Raw genomic sequence first — 13,396 nt, 5'->3', positions numbered from 1 at the left:
GTCTGTTGCAATATCAGTGATTGACTGAATGAATTCATTAAAGGTCCAGTGTGTAGGATTTCAGGTGATATTTTGGCAGAAATAGAATATAAAAAGCATTTTTATTTAGTGTTTATTCACCTGAAAATAAGAATCATTGTGTTTTCATTCCAGAGCTAGTCTGCAACACCAAGGGTCAACACACCTGGGTCGCCACCCCTGCCTGCTGCCTGCAACATTGAACAAAAATACAGAATAAAAAATGTCAAACTCTAAAACAAGCGATATAAAACACAAAATAAGAGTACTACAAAGAAAAGCCCAAAAGTATGTTAATACGTACTAGAAATGAACCATAAAAATGCAGAAAATGGCGGCAACACATGATTACAAAGACCATCTAAGACACACTGACATTGGCATATAGAGGATTGTGTACGAAAGTCCTGCAGCAGTGCTTTGAAACAGCTGAGAGGCACCAGTGAGTGCAACTTTAAGTCCTTGATTTGTATTTTTCAGATTCATATTTCCAAGAATGTTAGCAATTGGCTCCTAAATTATAATATATACAACACAGTTAAAAACAAGATAATACAAATACAAAATAACACCACGCACACAGCACTTTTAACGCACAAAACTGCTCCATCTCAGCCTGGCACATCAAATTATTTTTCTCTGTCCTCCTCACATTTAAAGACCACACTCTTTTCAGTTATGTACAGCACTCCTACAGTGCTTCTGTAAAATTCATATGCGTGCTTCTAAATGCATAAACACAGCAAAGCCATTCGTTATATGAGTATTACTACAGCTGGGATCAACACGCACCCTCCCCAGAATATGTCAAAGCTCAGAAATCCTCCCCACAATGTGCTCACTGGCAGGGCGCATCCTCACACAGGGAACCACGCATGCGTCAACCGCGGCGGCTCTCCTGATTTGACAACCCTGGAACCTACCACACAGCCCACTATATCGCAAGGCTCTCCGCTCCTAGCGCACCATCATCTGCACCTGCCTCCCCCGTTGTTGTGGTCGGAGCGCTGGGAGGGGTCATTATTTCGCAGGCAGCCGTAGGAGGAGGAGGCATTTCCGAGACACCGACAGAAGCGTGTAGCCTCAGATTCAGCACCACTAGATTGAGGAAAGCGTCCGGATTGAGTCGATTCTCACTCCTCACCGTGGGTTATCTGAACAGGAGGACACCATTTTTTTGGGAATACTCAGTGAAACCAGGCGCTTTTACACACTTTGTGGACGTGCAAGAGGTGTCATCTCCAACGGTGAAAGGTGCGTAGCGTCAGTTAATTGGATGCTGTGGTTTGTCAACTGGGTGATGATTTTTCCCCCCTTTGCTAGCAGCTTGGTAGCATTACACTTGCTGCACTGACTGACCCGCTGTGTTGCTAACATTAGCTTAGGCGAGGTCCAGCTTTTCATTCAGCATTGTGGAGGCTGGCGGTGTAAATAAATCCCCGCACAGGGATGCTTTACTCCTCACATGCTCCCGTGGCGTGTAGGTGCTGAGCTGGGCTAGCCTTGGTTAGCTTAAATCACAGTATCGCCCACTCTGCTAATGTGTCTTTCCCGCACCCCGAGCACTGCTATCCAGTGAGCCCAGTGCTGAAAGCCTGCTCCGACTCATCTGTGCGAGCCTGTCGGGGAGACACAAGCTAGGCTATGCTAGTGGAGAGGCTAAGCTAACTGACACCGGCCACTTTTATGCTAGTAAAACAGCGGTCCCACATCTGCATTCACGGCTGTTTAATTGCTCTGAGGCTGGATAGTAATTCTTTAATATCTCCCCCCCAACAAAACCCGCTTATCTTCATCCTCTTCGTCTTCTCTTCACTGTCTTTGTGTGATAATTTTGCCTCTTTGTTTAACTGACATTCGCACGCGCGCTCCATATAATAAACTCATCACCCGTTAGCTGCCGCGTGAATGACAAGTTGTAGGCTCATGATATTATGGAAATGATTTTAAATTCTTTGTCGCGCCTCCGTGCTTGACTCAAGGGGTTTGAAGTAGCGGAGCACACAGCCTTGCCCTCACTCACTCTGCGAGTAACGGTACTTTACAGTCAAGTCTCTGTTTCCTTTAACAATGGCAACAATTAGTTGAAGAGACCCGGCAGGGCGTTGCAATGTTCAGGGTCAGCTGTGCCTCAGTGTAATGCTATATATAGCCTATATGATAATGCACATGCAGAGCTGATGAAGTATATGTTCAGTCAGTGGTAAATACCTCCTCTCTGCCTTGTATGTTGCACACTGCAGTGAACTGCTGCCTTCTGATTGTGGTGTTTGTGTGATCACCAGTAGAGTTGGTAGGTGTGTTGTGTAGGGCTTGTTTGCATGCACCCTCTCTGCATTCAGCAGCACAGTGCAGCAGCAGTGACACCAAAGCTTTTGTGACCCACTGTGGTGTGCCACATTCTCTTCCTGTAACTGGAGATATGGGGTCTCAGATGCCTCCAGGGGTCACATAGTGGCTGGATTTAGCATGTGAACTTTTGATTGGCATGGAGGCGTGCTCCGACTCACTGTCAGGGCGGTGTGGGTCCCTATCTTTGGCTGCTCCCCATGAAGTATGTTTACCATGTCATTTAATCAGCTGGGAGAAGGGACAGACCGCAAAGGCTGAGGCAAAACGAATCTAATAATTCAGTATGTTTTAGTGAAAATGTCTTTGAGAAGAAGGAAAGAAATATAATACTGGTGAGAAAAACTTCGGTCATGGACATTGGGTTAAGGGTGTTATGAGACATTTACAATTGGAGCAAATCTGTTGTTTTATTAAAGGATCAACTGAACACTTCTTTACCACCTGGCAACCATTTTTAACTTTAGCGGCAAGTATGGAAGCTGAAAAATCGTAATGAAACATGCTATACTCCCTTACTTATGTCACACAAGTTAATTAATTTGTCATCATTTTTCCATTTTTTAAATTTTTTTAGAAAAAAAAAAAAACCCTCCTGTATTTGCTTTCCTTTGACTGGTCTGGCTTTCTCTGTTTGTCCCTGGGTTGATGGGTGGGTGGGGTTGTGTTTTTGTCCTTACTGGTTCTGTGTTTGTTTATTAACACTCATTGTATCTTTATTGAATTACCAATGAAAATACCTTCTTTAAAAAAGAAAAAAAAGTTCAGTCAAGGGCTGTAACTAATTAATATTTTCATGTTCTTATTAATTTGTCAGTGTTGTGCATCGGTGGCTTAGTGGATAGAGCAGGCGTCCCATGTACAAGGCTGTTGCCGCAGCGGCCCGGGTTCGACTCCAACCTGTGGCCCTTTGCTGCATGTCACTCCGTCTCTCTCTCTCTCTCCCCCTTTCATGCTTGACTGTCCTACCAATTAAAGGCTGAAATGCCCCCAAAAACATATCTTAAAAAAAAGGTCAGTTTTGCTGATGATTAATTGATTTATCGACTAGTTGTCAACTTTTAAATTAATCAGCAACTAGTCTGATAATGAATTAATCGATTTAAGTTAATTTTTAAAGAAAAAAAGTCAAAACATCTATGATTTTGTGACAAAATAAGATATTTCAGGATGAACTCTTGGGCTCTGGAAACACTGATTGATCATTTTTCACCATTTTCTGACATTTCGTAGACCAAACAACTAATCGATTAATCAAGGAAATAACTGACAGATTCATCCACAATGAAAATAACTGTTAGTCGCAGCCCTTGTCCTGGCTAAAATTGTCAAAAAACAGTGACTCATGCCCGACACTGTTTACCAGAGCCCAAGAGACATCTTTAAATTAAAAAAAAGGTATATTAATGTCACGATAATTTTTAAAAAGTAGAAGCAGAAAATCCTCACATTTGAGAAGGTGGGACAAGCTTTTGTTCGGCATTTCTGCTTGTAAAATGACACTGAACAATTCATTCATTATCAAAACAGTTGTCAATTAACTTTCTGATGATCAGTTTCAGCCCCAGTTCAATCTGCCCCTTAATTAGTTACTCACATTGCATTTTGAGATTTCTCACCCTATGAGTGGCAGAGCAGTATAATGACTTATAAAACTTGTAGTTGCAGTAATTGTGTTTAACAAGAACTAAACTCCTGAATGTATCTTTAAATGAATATTGACTCGAGGCAGAGGAGGCGAGAGTTGTGATTCTGGGCTGCCAAGCATGGACAGACTCTTCTCTGCCCTTTGGGAAATAACTGCATATGTGTATCACTTACTAACCATCTGCTTAAGACCATTTTCTTATGCGAGGCTTATTTGTTTAACCTTTGGGATATTTTTTTCTGTCATTTTACAGTACACTACATCCATATTCTGGAATTATGCTGCTACACCGGATTGTTAACCATTGTTAAGCATGCTTTAATAATCAAGATGACATTTTATAATTGCTGCTTTCTTATTGCTTTTGTCCTCTGGGCCAACTTAAGAGCTTGTGTTGATTTTGGAGAGAAAAACACGTATCGAGAGGTAACATATTTGACAAAGCTGGTGTCAAAATGTCGAAAAACCTCATTGAGCAGAATCAGTGTAGTTTTTCCTGAAAGATTATATGTGATTAACTGAATGCTTTGGCTTAGTTACTTTATGCCATTCGCAGTATAAAGCCTGGTCCTGTTACTGGGGATAAGGAAAAGCCATAATTTATGGGTGAGACTTTGCAATCAATGGGAGTCCGGAGTGCATTGTGTTCTCGGTCTCCCGGGAGAGGAAGCGATATTGGCTGAACACCATGGAACCCCCTGTTGTTGTACTGAAGCAGAGCTTTAAGGTAGCCATGGTACCCCCGTGTACTGGAACAGCATTGCCTCCCCTCTCAGGCCTTCTCTCACTTCAGCTGCTGCACAAATGTTTGATGCTGTTTAAGAGATGAGAGATGAGGCAATAGAAAAAACACAGGACAATCAATAGTTGTAGCGCTCTTGTCTTCCACATCAATTTTAACTCTCCTAACCCCAGGGTTTGTGTTGCCCGATGTTGCAGTGTGGATCTGCATTCAACTGACAGCAAACACTCTCATCAGGTTTTTGGCTTAGTGTGAATTTCCTCATCTTAAAGGCAACACATTGTTGGTTGTTGGGGACAGTTGATGAATTTGCCTATTCAACAGCATGTGATGTGGGCTTATGTTAGACGCTAGATTCATCTGCTGTTTCCTTAACTTTTTATATGACGTTATCCCACACTGGACTATAAAAGAGGAAAAAAAGGAAAGAGCACTTTACTGTTTCAGGGGGGACAATAAAGTAGATGATCCAGCAGTGCCTGAAAGTATCGTGTCAGCAGCAGCTTGGTGCAGCAAGAAAGAACGAGGTTATTCTCTTAAGTTCCTTTTCATGTCTATTAGTCTGCCGAAGACCACACCCACAACGCCCGGGAAAAGAGCTGTTGCAGTGAAAGTTTATATTGTTACAGCCTCGCTTTATTCTCTATAGGACTATCATTAAAAAAAAAAATCAACCCGTCCTTCTACTACACTGTGGGTGAATAACATTTAATCAAGAAACTGCTCACAAAGCATTGCAATTCATCAGAAGTTAGACTGATATTTTGTCAGTGTCTTGAAGCCAATAGAATTTAAATAAATGAAAAGTGCAAAAGTATCTGCACCCTTTGTGTCATCACAACAGTGTGTGGAAATATTTAATCAAAATTTAATATCTCATGCAGCTCAGATCTTATATTCAGGTTGGAGCTAAATTTTTAAAAGCACTTCAAGATTGTAGGAGTCTTGCCCTACAAATGAATCTGGCTAACAGATGCGCACAGATTTAAATGTTTGAGGTTGATTCAAAACAGTGTGACTTCAAGTGGTTTTTCAGGTCTTAAAGTTTCAAAGAAGATGCTCCTCTTATATATGCTGCACTGATTTGACATGTGTGTTGTATTTTTTCATGCAGCTAGTCATCTACATTGCAGTTTCTTGTGGTCAGTTAATATGATATGACTTTGCCTGCAGCAATGTAGCTTCTATGGGCTGATTTGCAGCATTGACCTTTTAGGGTTTGAGCGTCAGCAAATACCTCTTAACGAGGTAGTTAATTTCATGTGATGATTATAGATAAATTGAGTGACACTCTTTGTGACCAGCTGGTAAACCAAACCATAGATTTGCACTGTGCTACACAGTTATTCAATTTTATTTCTACCAGGCATAAGCCTGGAGGGGAGGTCGCATTTGGTTGTGTGTGCATGTGTGAGTATGTTTATCTGTCTTTCAGCAGCTAATCTCATAATCTACTGGACCAATTAGTGTAATATTTTGTGTGCACATTTATAACTGCATACTCAAGGACTACTCGTAGTTGTGGTGATTTGCAGTTGTTGAAAAACCTATTTTATTGACTGTTTTATTTCGTCACTGACTCCTCATTTCTCTTAACCAGCCACAAGGTAGGGGCCACAAGTTTTCCTGACATTGGCTAGGCTAAAAACAACAAGCCTAACCGTCTGTTGAAGGCCACATTTTTGCCTTTGTTGTGTTTCAAAATCTGACATTTAAAGAAAAGTTTTGTCCTGTTTTAACCCAGAGCATCTACAGATGATGTGGCATTAGCTTAGGTTAGCATTGTTGCCTCACAGCAAGAGGGTTCCTGGTTTGAACCCAGAGCGGAGTTTGCATGTTCTACCCGTGTCAGTGTGGGTTTTCTGTGGGTACTTCGGCTTCCTCCCACAGTCCAAAGACATGCAGGTTAATTGATGACTAAATTTTCCGTAGGTGTGAATGGTTGTCTGTCTCTATGTGTCAGCCCTGTGATAGTCTGACCTGTCCAGGATGTACCCTGCCTCTCGCCCAATGTCAGCTGGGATAGGCTCCAGCCCCACCGTGACCTCTAACAGGATAAGCGGTTAAGGAAAATGAATGAATGAATCTGCAGATTAATACCTGACCTGATATGTTACGATACAGTAAAGCTGGGCACAATGTAAGTTGAATAAATGGATTGTTTTTCGTATCTTTCCTGCCATCTTGACTGTAAGGGAGCCGGGAGGGACAATACCACTGGGCGCAGCTGCACCACGTTCCAGCTGCCATGGCTGTGACCCGGTTTTGTTCCATCTGCTGCACATTTGATCTGCTCTGTGCAACGTGCTGTGGCTCCGTCAAAAATATACAGGGTGCATATTTTTCATAGCTTCTGGAATGCTTATGAAATGCACTGTGAGACATTTGCTGAATAGTTTGAGTGGCCATGATCAGTCCGGGCGGCTGCTTGGCCCCCTAGTGGAGATCTGCACTCTACTGAGTGCACTTTTCTATTAAAGACTGTTTAACTGATGTGAATTCATTTAGAAAATCTACAGCAAGGGTTGTAGTCAATGTTTCTGCACAACAAGCCCTTAATTGCTTGTCAAATCCATCCAGTTTCTTTAACCAGCCTCTTCTTTAAGCTAACAAGTGTCTCATCCATTGTATAATAGAAATCATTTTTTTTACGCAGTATCATTAAGTGGCTTTGTTAGGTTGAATTTGTTGTTGGTGACAACACGTTTTTGTAAAATTGTGTTTTTGTGGCGTGAAAATTGTATTCTTTGCATTTCTATGCATATCTGATATTTAGTTTCGTCATTAAATATTTTCCTGCAGGGAGTGTTTCAGAAGCTAGCTGTTCAAATGTTTCTATTCCTAATTTAAAAAGTGACATTTTAATGATAGATAAGGCAGTCTGTTTCACTGCAGAGTGCAACTCAGGTCTGTTTAGGTGCTGGTGAAGTTCTCCCCCGTCAGGCATGTCCCCCCTATATCCCAGGTTCTTTGTTACCACGGTTAAAGCAGATACTAGTTATACAGATACAGATACTAGTAAAAGGTTTCGAAGGTCTATGGTATGGTCAGGTTAGGCAACTCAATCTACTTGGTTAAAGCTTTGGCTAACTGAAGGTATAGGGTTTTAGGTCAACAAGATGGTATTGTACTATCAGATTGTACACTTTGGTTGATATGTTAAAGGTTTGGACATTATTGGAGCTTTTTTTAAGGAGACATACAGTCGGATCTTGAGAGCATAGACTCCTTGGAACATGCAGTAGATATGCCCACTTATTGACAATTGGTGTCTATTTGACCAATTGTTGGATTTGGACTAGCAATGCATGGAAAACAAGCAGCTCTCTTTACACAATTAAAGCTGTTGTTTGATAACAGCTTTAATTAAGATGTGAAATTACCTGTGATAAGGTTCTGGTCGTATCAGTGGAAACGGAGCAAAAGGAGCTCACATCTCCTACGAATGGAGAGAGGAAAAGATTCTCAGTGAGCAGACAGCACCTTTTCTCATTGAGATGTTGTAACTGGAGTGTGATGCCAAGCTGCTGCCAAGATTTTTCACTACTGTTTTAATGATTCTCCCACTGCCTCCCACAGATGTCACAATCTCTGGGGGGAAATTATTGATTTTGACAAGACTGAATTGTTAATAGTATTTTTCCTTTGTTGGTCGGTGGCCCCATTGGTTCAGAGGGTATGAAGTGACAATAAAGCCTTTGTTCAGGCAGAACCACCTCAGCTAATTCTCTGAATCTATCCATCTGGGGTGGATCATTTCATCACCTTTATAGCTGGCTACGTTTTGCTTTAAGAATTCATGTTATACATGAGGACTAGCATGCCTTGAACTCTGAGCATCAAAGAGTGTCTTTTTAAGGTTGGAGCTGCATGTCCAAGTCACTTTGAACCTGGTAGCTATGCTAAGACATGGATACACTTCAGGGCATGTTGACTTGACTGTCCAGTATAACTTAACTTTGTCATTTGAAACTGTGATTATGCTGACTACAGTTATTTTTTTTGATGAACACCAAATTACCCCTAATATAAGAGTTATTAAGTAGTCTCTTAAAGCTGTACATACTATTGTATTTTCAGTGACACAGCTTGTTCCTGCAGTATGTTTATATTTATATTTGTGTGTCACATGATCTACACCGCTGTAAGCGTTTCTACTTATGCAGTGGTGTGTCTGTGTCACTCTGCAGTTACACCTCCAAAACACTAGTCGACGGCAGGGTTTCTGTAAAAGTGCTGTAATGTTTACTTCAATAATTAAATCACACATTAAAGATGGCTTAATAGCAACAACTTCAAACACAAGTACACAAATCAGCTTCACTATAACTCGCAGCATTCACAGACAAAACACTTGTTGTTTGTTGGACACATTTTCCCCACAAATACAACATGCTAATATTTTTAGCACAAGCCTATGGCATTTTACATTGTATAAATTAGCCTAGTGGCTAGCGGGATTTTCCTCTACTTATATGAAGCCAGGGACAACAGCAACATTTAACAAACGTAACATTGCAAAATGTGGTTTCATTACAACTCACAAGGTTCACCGACAAAACAACTGTCTCACACTAAATGCACTTTCCAAACAAATTTAACATGCTAACATTATTAGCACAAGCCTATGGCATTTTACATTGTGTAAATTAGCCTGGCAACTAGCCAAGATTTCCTCTACTCACATGAAGCTCAGATAAATCACACACAAGACTTAAAATGCTATTTTGTGGAGGTTTTATTGTCTTCACAATTTGTTGTTTCTTATGTGTGATATGAAAGTGAATAGAAGCTTTGTTTCCACTGAAGGAAATGGTTTCAGCTTAGAAAAATAGACAGGAGGTCTGCGTCACCGCAAAGTGGAGTTACATGTCTAGAGAGGTGCAAGTCAGGCTTGGGCATAGGGTATGGTATCGATTCGATGTAGCAGTATAAATCCCGCTTTAGAGTGCCTGTCACATCTGTAGTTTGGTTCATATGGTGCAGACCAAGGGGAAAAAAACATACATTATTGCATTTTAGTTTTGGTCCAGTTTCTGTTTATACTGAGTTTTTACAAACGAACCAAGAGGAGAAAAATGAAGTTATACTGCCTGACAGGTAATTAGTTGATTGGACAGTTTTGGCGATTGTCTTCCTGCTTCATCAGGACCCGTGTGGGGAAATCATTTTCTGGTGACTGACAGAAGTTTACAGTACTGAAGTGCTTCTGATGTGCACATATATTCTTTAGCGTCACAAAGAGCTCATGTAGGAATAACTGATTAGAAGCATTCTTGATATTATTAGTCTGCAAACCAGCCACATCCTCTAAATAATAACTAACAGGTAGAGACAGGAAAAAAAGGAGGCGCCTCGCAGAGTAATGACTGGGGGCTTATTACTGTGGGATGGCTGTCACACACTTTTTAATGCACTCAATGAACTGACAGAGTACACAGAGTCAAATAGAAGCACAGCAGTTTTAGCAGCTTTTGACCCATTAATTAGCGAAATTACCTGTGCCGCTGAGCATACGTGTTACCCTGGTTACCGAGAGATTTGCTGAAATAGGTTATAGAGATGGCCTTATACTGAAAGATTTCACTAGTAGTTTAGCTTTTGAGATCATGCTAAAAATCGATCCTCTATCATATAATTCTGTGGTTGGTCAGTTTGCTTTCACACTACAAACGGACAGCACCAGCAGTCCAACACCCACCTTTTATGGTGCTCCCTGTTTGGTTATTCAGTCCACACCAGGGTTTGATTAACTTTCACACCAGCGTAAATGAACCGTAGTAACCAGGCAAACTGACCTGAGTTCGTTTTAACCAGATCAGACAGGTTAGGTGTGACAGCATCCCTGAGCAACACATCCTGCTTCCTGTTCAGTTATTGCAATTTACATTAACTTGTTTTCCTTTATAAAAGCAGCCGTATTTCTCTCCATTGATTGTGATATAATATTTGTCCCTGTCTTCATCTCAGCTCACTGCGAAACGCAATTATTTTTTTTACCTGTTAAGACATTAATGAAGTTACAAGGAGAAACAAGCGTGGGTGCAGCCAGCAATGGATTTAAACTCGTCAAGGCCGTATTGCACATAAACTAGTTTCTGTCAGTGTCAACAGCGAGGAGATAAGTCTCACTTCCATGGAAACAGGCATCCGGTGACTTTTGTAGATGTAGCACGTCGGCATCAATGAACAGGCACTAACAATGCCGTTTGGTGAACTGTGCCTAATATGTGTGCAAACATCCAGTGTTGTTCACACTTGCAGGATCTATGAGAGGTCAGGTTAACACACTGCTGCTACTAGAACATTCTGTGTGTGCTGCTGCTGCTGCATCTCTGTCCTTTTGTTGTGTCACCCTATTGTTTTGATTCTATCAGAAACAAATCTGGGCAGAGAGCCTTGCTAGAGGCCATTCAAGTGTCTCATCCTCTCAGTTTTTCTGTCCTTCTGAGGCCTCACTTGTCTCTCACATACTCCCTATCCACCCCCACCACGGGCTACATCTGGGACCAGTGTGGGCCCCAAGTGTTAGGCCAGCTCCTCCCCCACACTGTGTGTGCTCTGTCTTGGTGCATTAACTTTTCTATTGTTAGGTGACTGCTTTTCTTCACTCCTCTTACAGGAAATCTATATGCTGACCAGGGGCGATTCTAGGATTTGACGTCTAGGGCTTAGCCTGTAAGCTTGAAGTAGGAGGCTAGGGACATTTTCTTTTTTTCAAAAGTTAAATACATACGTTTAATGCAATTTGAAATGAACCTCTTAACTCCAGATGAGATAGATCTTTTCTATAAATAAACCAAAAACTGGGGTGTTAAAGGCTTAGAATGTGCTAGCTGCTTACAGATTTCTCCCAGAAATGCCTGACGGTGCAATGAGCGCATACATTTTTCAGTGTCTTCCCCACTTTCTCAGAAATTATCCACATATGTTTATGTGCTTTGCTTCCTCTCTGTCTTTACATCTCCTCCATGGTAGCATTAACCCCCTATTAACCCTAGTTTTGTTCTGGTTCCAGCACCTAATTTTGAATGATTCAGAGCATTTAGACCAAAATTAATTGGTTTGAAACCCTGAAAAGTTGATTCTCTGCTGGAAACAAAATATAGCAGGTTGTCCTTGACCTGAAATGCGAACCGTGATGACATCAGTGGGCTTGTCGTAATGTACAGGTTGGAAAGAGAGAATAGAGAAGGCATGAGAGAATTCGGTTTCATATAAATAAGATTGTAAATAAGATATTAAATTCCATCGATATGCTGTTTTCTCTGTGGGAGGGGTGTTGTCTTATTTTAACCACTCTTAGTGACTGACAAATTTGCAGTTCCAGTTTCATAGTCAAGCTGTGGTATCTGATGCGAGGAGATAAAAATTTCCATGTCAACTGAGGAAATGAGCCAATATGAGAGGTGTTATTTCTGTAAGTCAGCTTTGATCTCATCCATGCTTGTTGCCATTTTTGTGGAAATAATTAGTTTTTTCTAACCTGAGAAGCAGCTGTCCATGTCATACATGTTGGTCTGTATTTTTATATCTGTCGTAGAACAAATATATGTAAGAAGATGGATTAGTTTTGTTCAGTCTTGAGCTGAAATTGCTGTTATTGGTTTTGACTTGTGTGTTGTGTGTGTCATAGCTTGACCAACCCCCACACACTGCCAACACACACAGCCTGTATAATGTCCACTACTACAAGGGCAGTGCTAGATATATTCAGGGCATGAGGACAGAAAAAATGACCCTAGCAAGGCCAGTCATGCATGTTGAACATCAATTTAGACATTTAAGGAATGCAGTTTCTCATTTTTGCTTCCTTACTTGGTAAATATTGCTTCTGTAGCTGCAGCAGTGTAAAATCAGAAGTGCAAGATTGCATATATGTACATTCTTTATAATTAATTAAAAATACTCATGTCTTGTGTGGGATTACAAATCAGTATTTAGCCTTCAGTCACTTATTTTCAAATATCTGTGTTAAAACCTTTAATAGATTAATCACTGATTAATAATATCCCAAAATGTGAATACTTAAGTCAACACTACAGCGTTCTATTAAAAAGTGTATTCCATTAGAAAAACTGAACTTTGACACCCACAAATCTGAAAACATACACTCTAACCACAGCTTTTTTAAATATAATTATACTAAATGTGTTACACACAATTAAATGAAACCACCAACGTCCATTGTAAGACTTCTGCAATGAAATGGATCAGCAACCTTCACAAAAAAAAGGTGATATTTCCTGTAATGATGCATAGAAAAACTCAAGGAAGCTCTTCCATTGTATAATAAATAATAAGGCCATTTAAAAAACTGAACAGATTATATCACACCCCGTCACAGCTATATAAAATGTGGTGCTGCTAAAGGAACACTGCCCCATCTGTTGTGCACTGAAAATCTTTGGTCACACCAGGTGTGTAGTGCTATTTGTTTAGGGGCCAGTTAGGCTTGGGAGGTATGTAGTTTTATCATAGCTTCCTGAAATTTCACCAGAGGTTACGGTACTTGACGGTATGAGTGTGCAATGCTACATACATATAACATACTACATACAAAGAATGGCCTGTATTTAAAATGCTATTGAAATTACTGACTACCCTGGTATAGCGTAATACTGTGATACCACCCAAGC

At 40.7% G+C, this 13,396-nt stretch overlaps 1 protein-coding gene across 1 annotated transcript in view; it reads left to right on the top strand.

Moving 5' to 3' along the window:
• Positions 1-956: 956 nt before the first annotated feature.
• The window catches only part of ctnna2 (catenin (cadherin-associated protein), alpha 2), a 536,848-nt gene continuing 524,408 nt past the window's right edge, over positions 957-13,396 (top strand). The window contains exon 1 of the mRNA XM_033623313.2: positions 957-1,272. The gene's annotated coding sequence lies outside the window, so the exon portion shown is untranslated. The remainder of the gene's footprint in view (positions 1,273-13,396) is intronic.

Source organism: Epinephelus lanceolatus, chromosome 3 (assembly GCF_041903045.1).
Source record: "Epinephelus lanceolatus isolate andai-2023 chromosome 3, ASM4190304v1, whole genome shotgun sequence".
Taxonomy (NCBI): Eukaryota; Metazoa; Chordata; class Actinopteri; order Perciformes; family Serranidae; genus Epinephelus; species Epinephelus lanceolatus.
The sequence above is the reverse complement of the archived record's forward strand: the minus strand, read 5'-3'. Positions and strand labels throughout refer to the sequence as shown.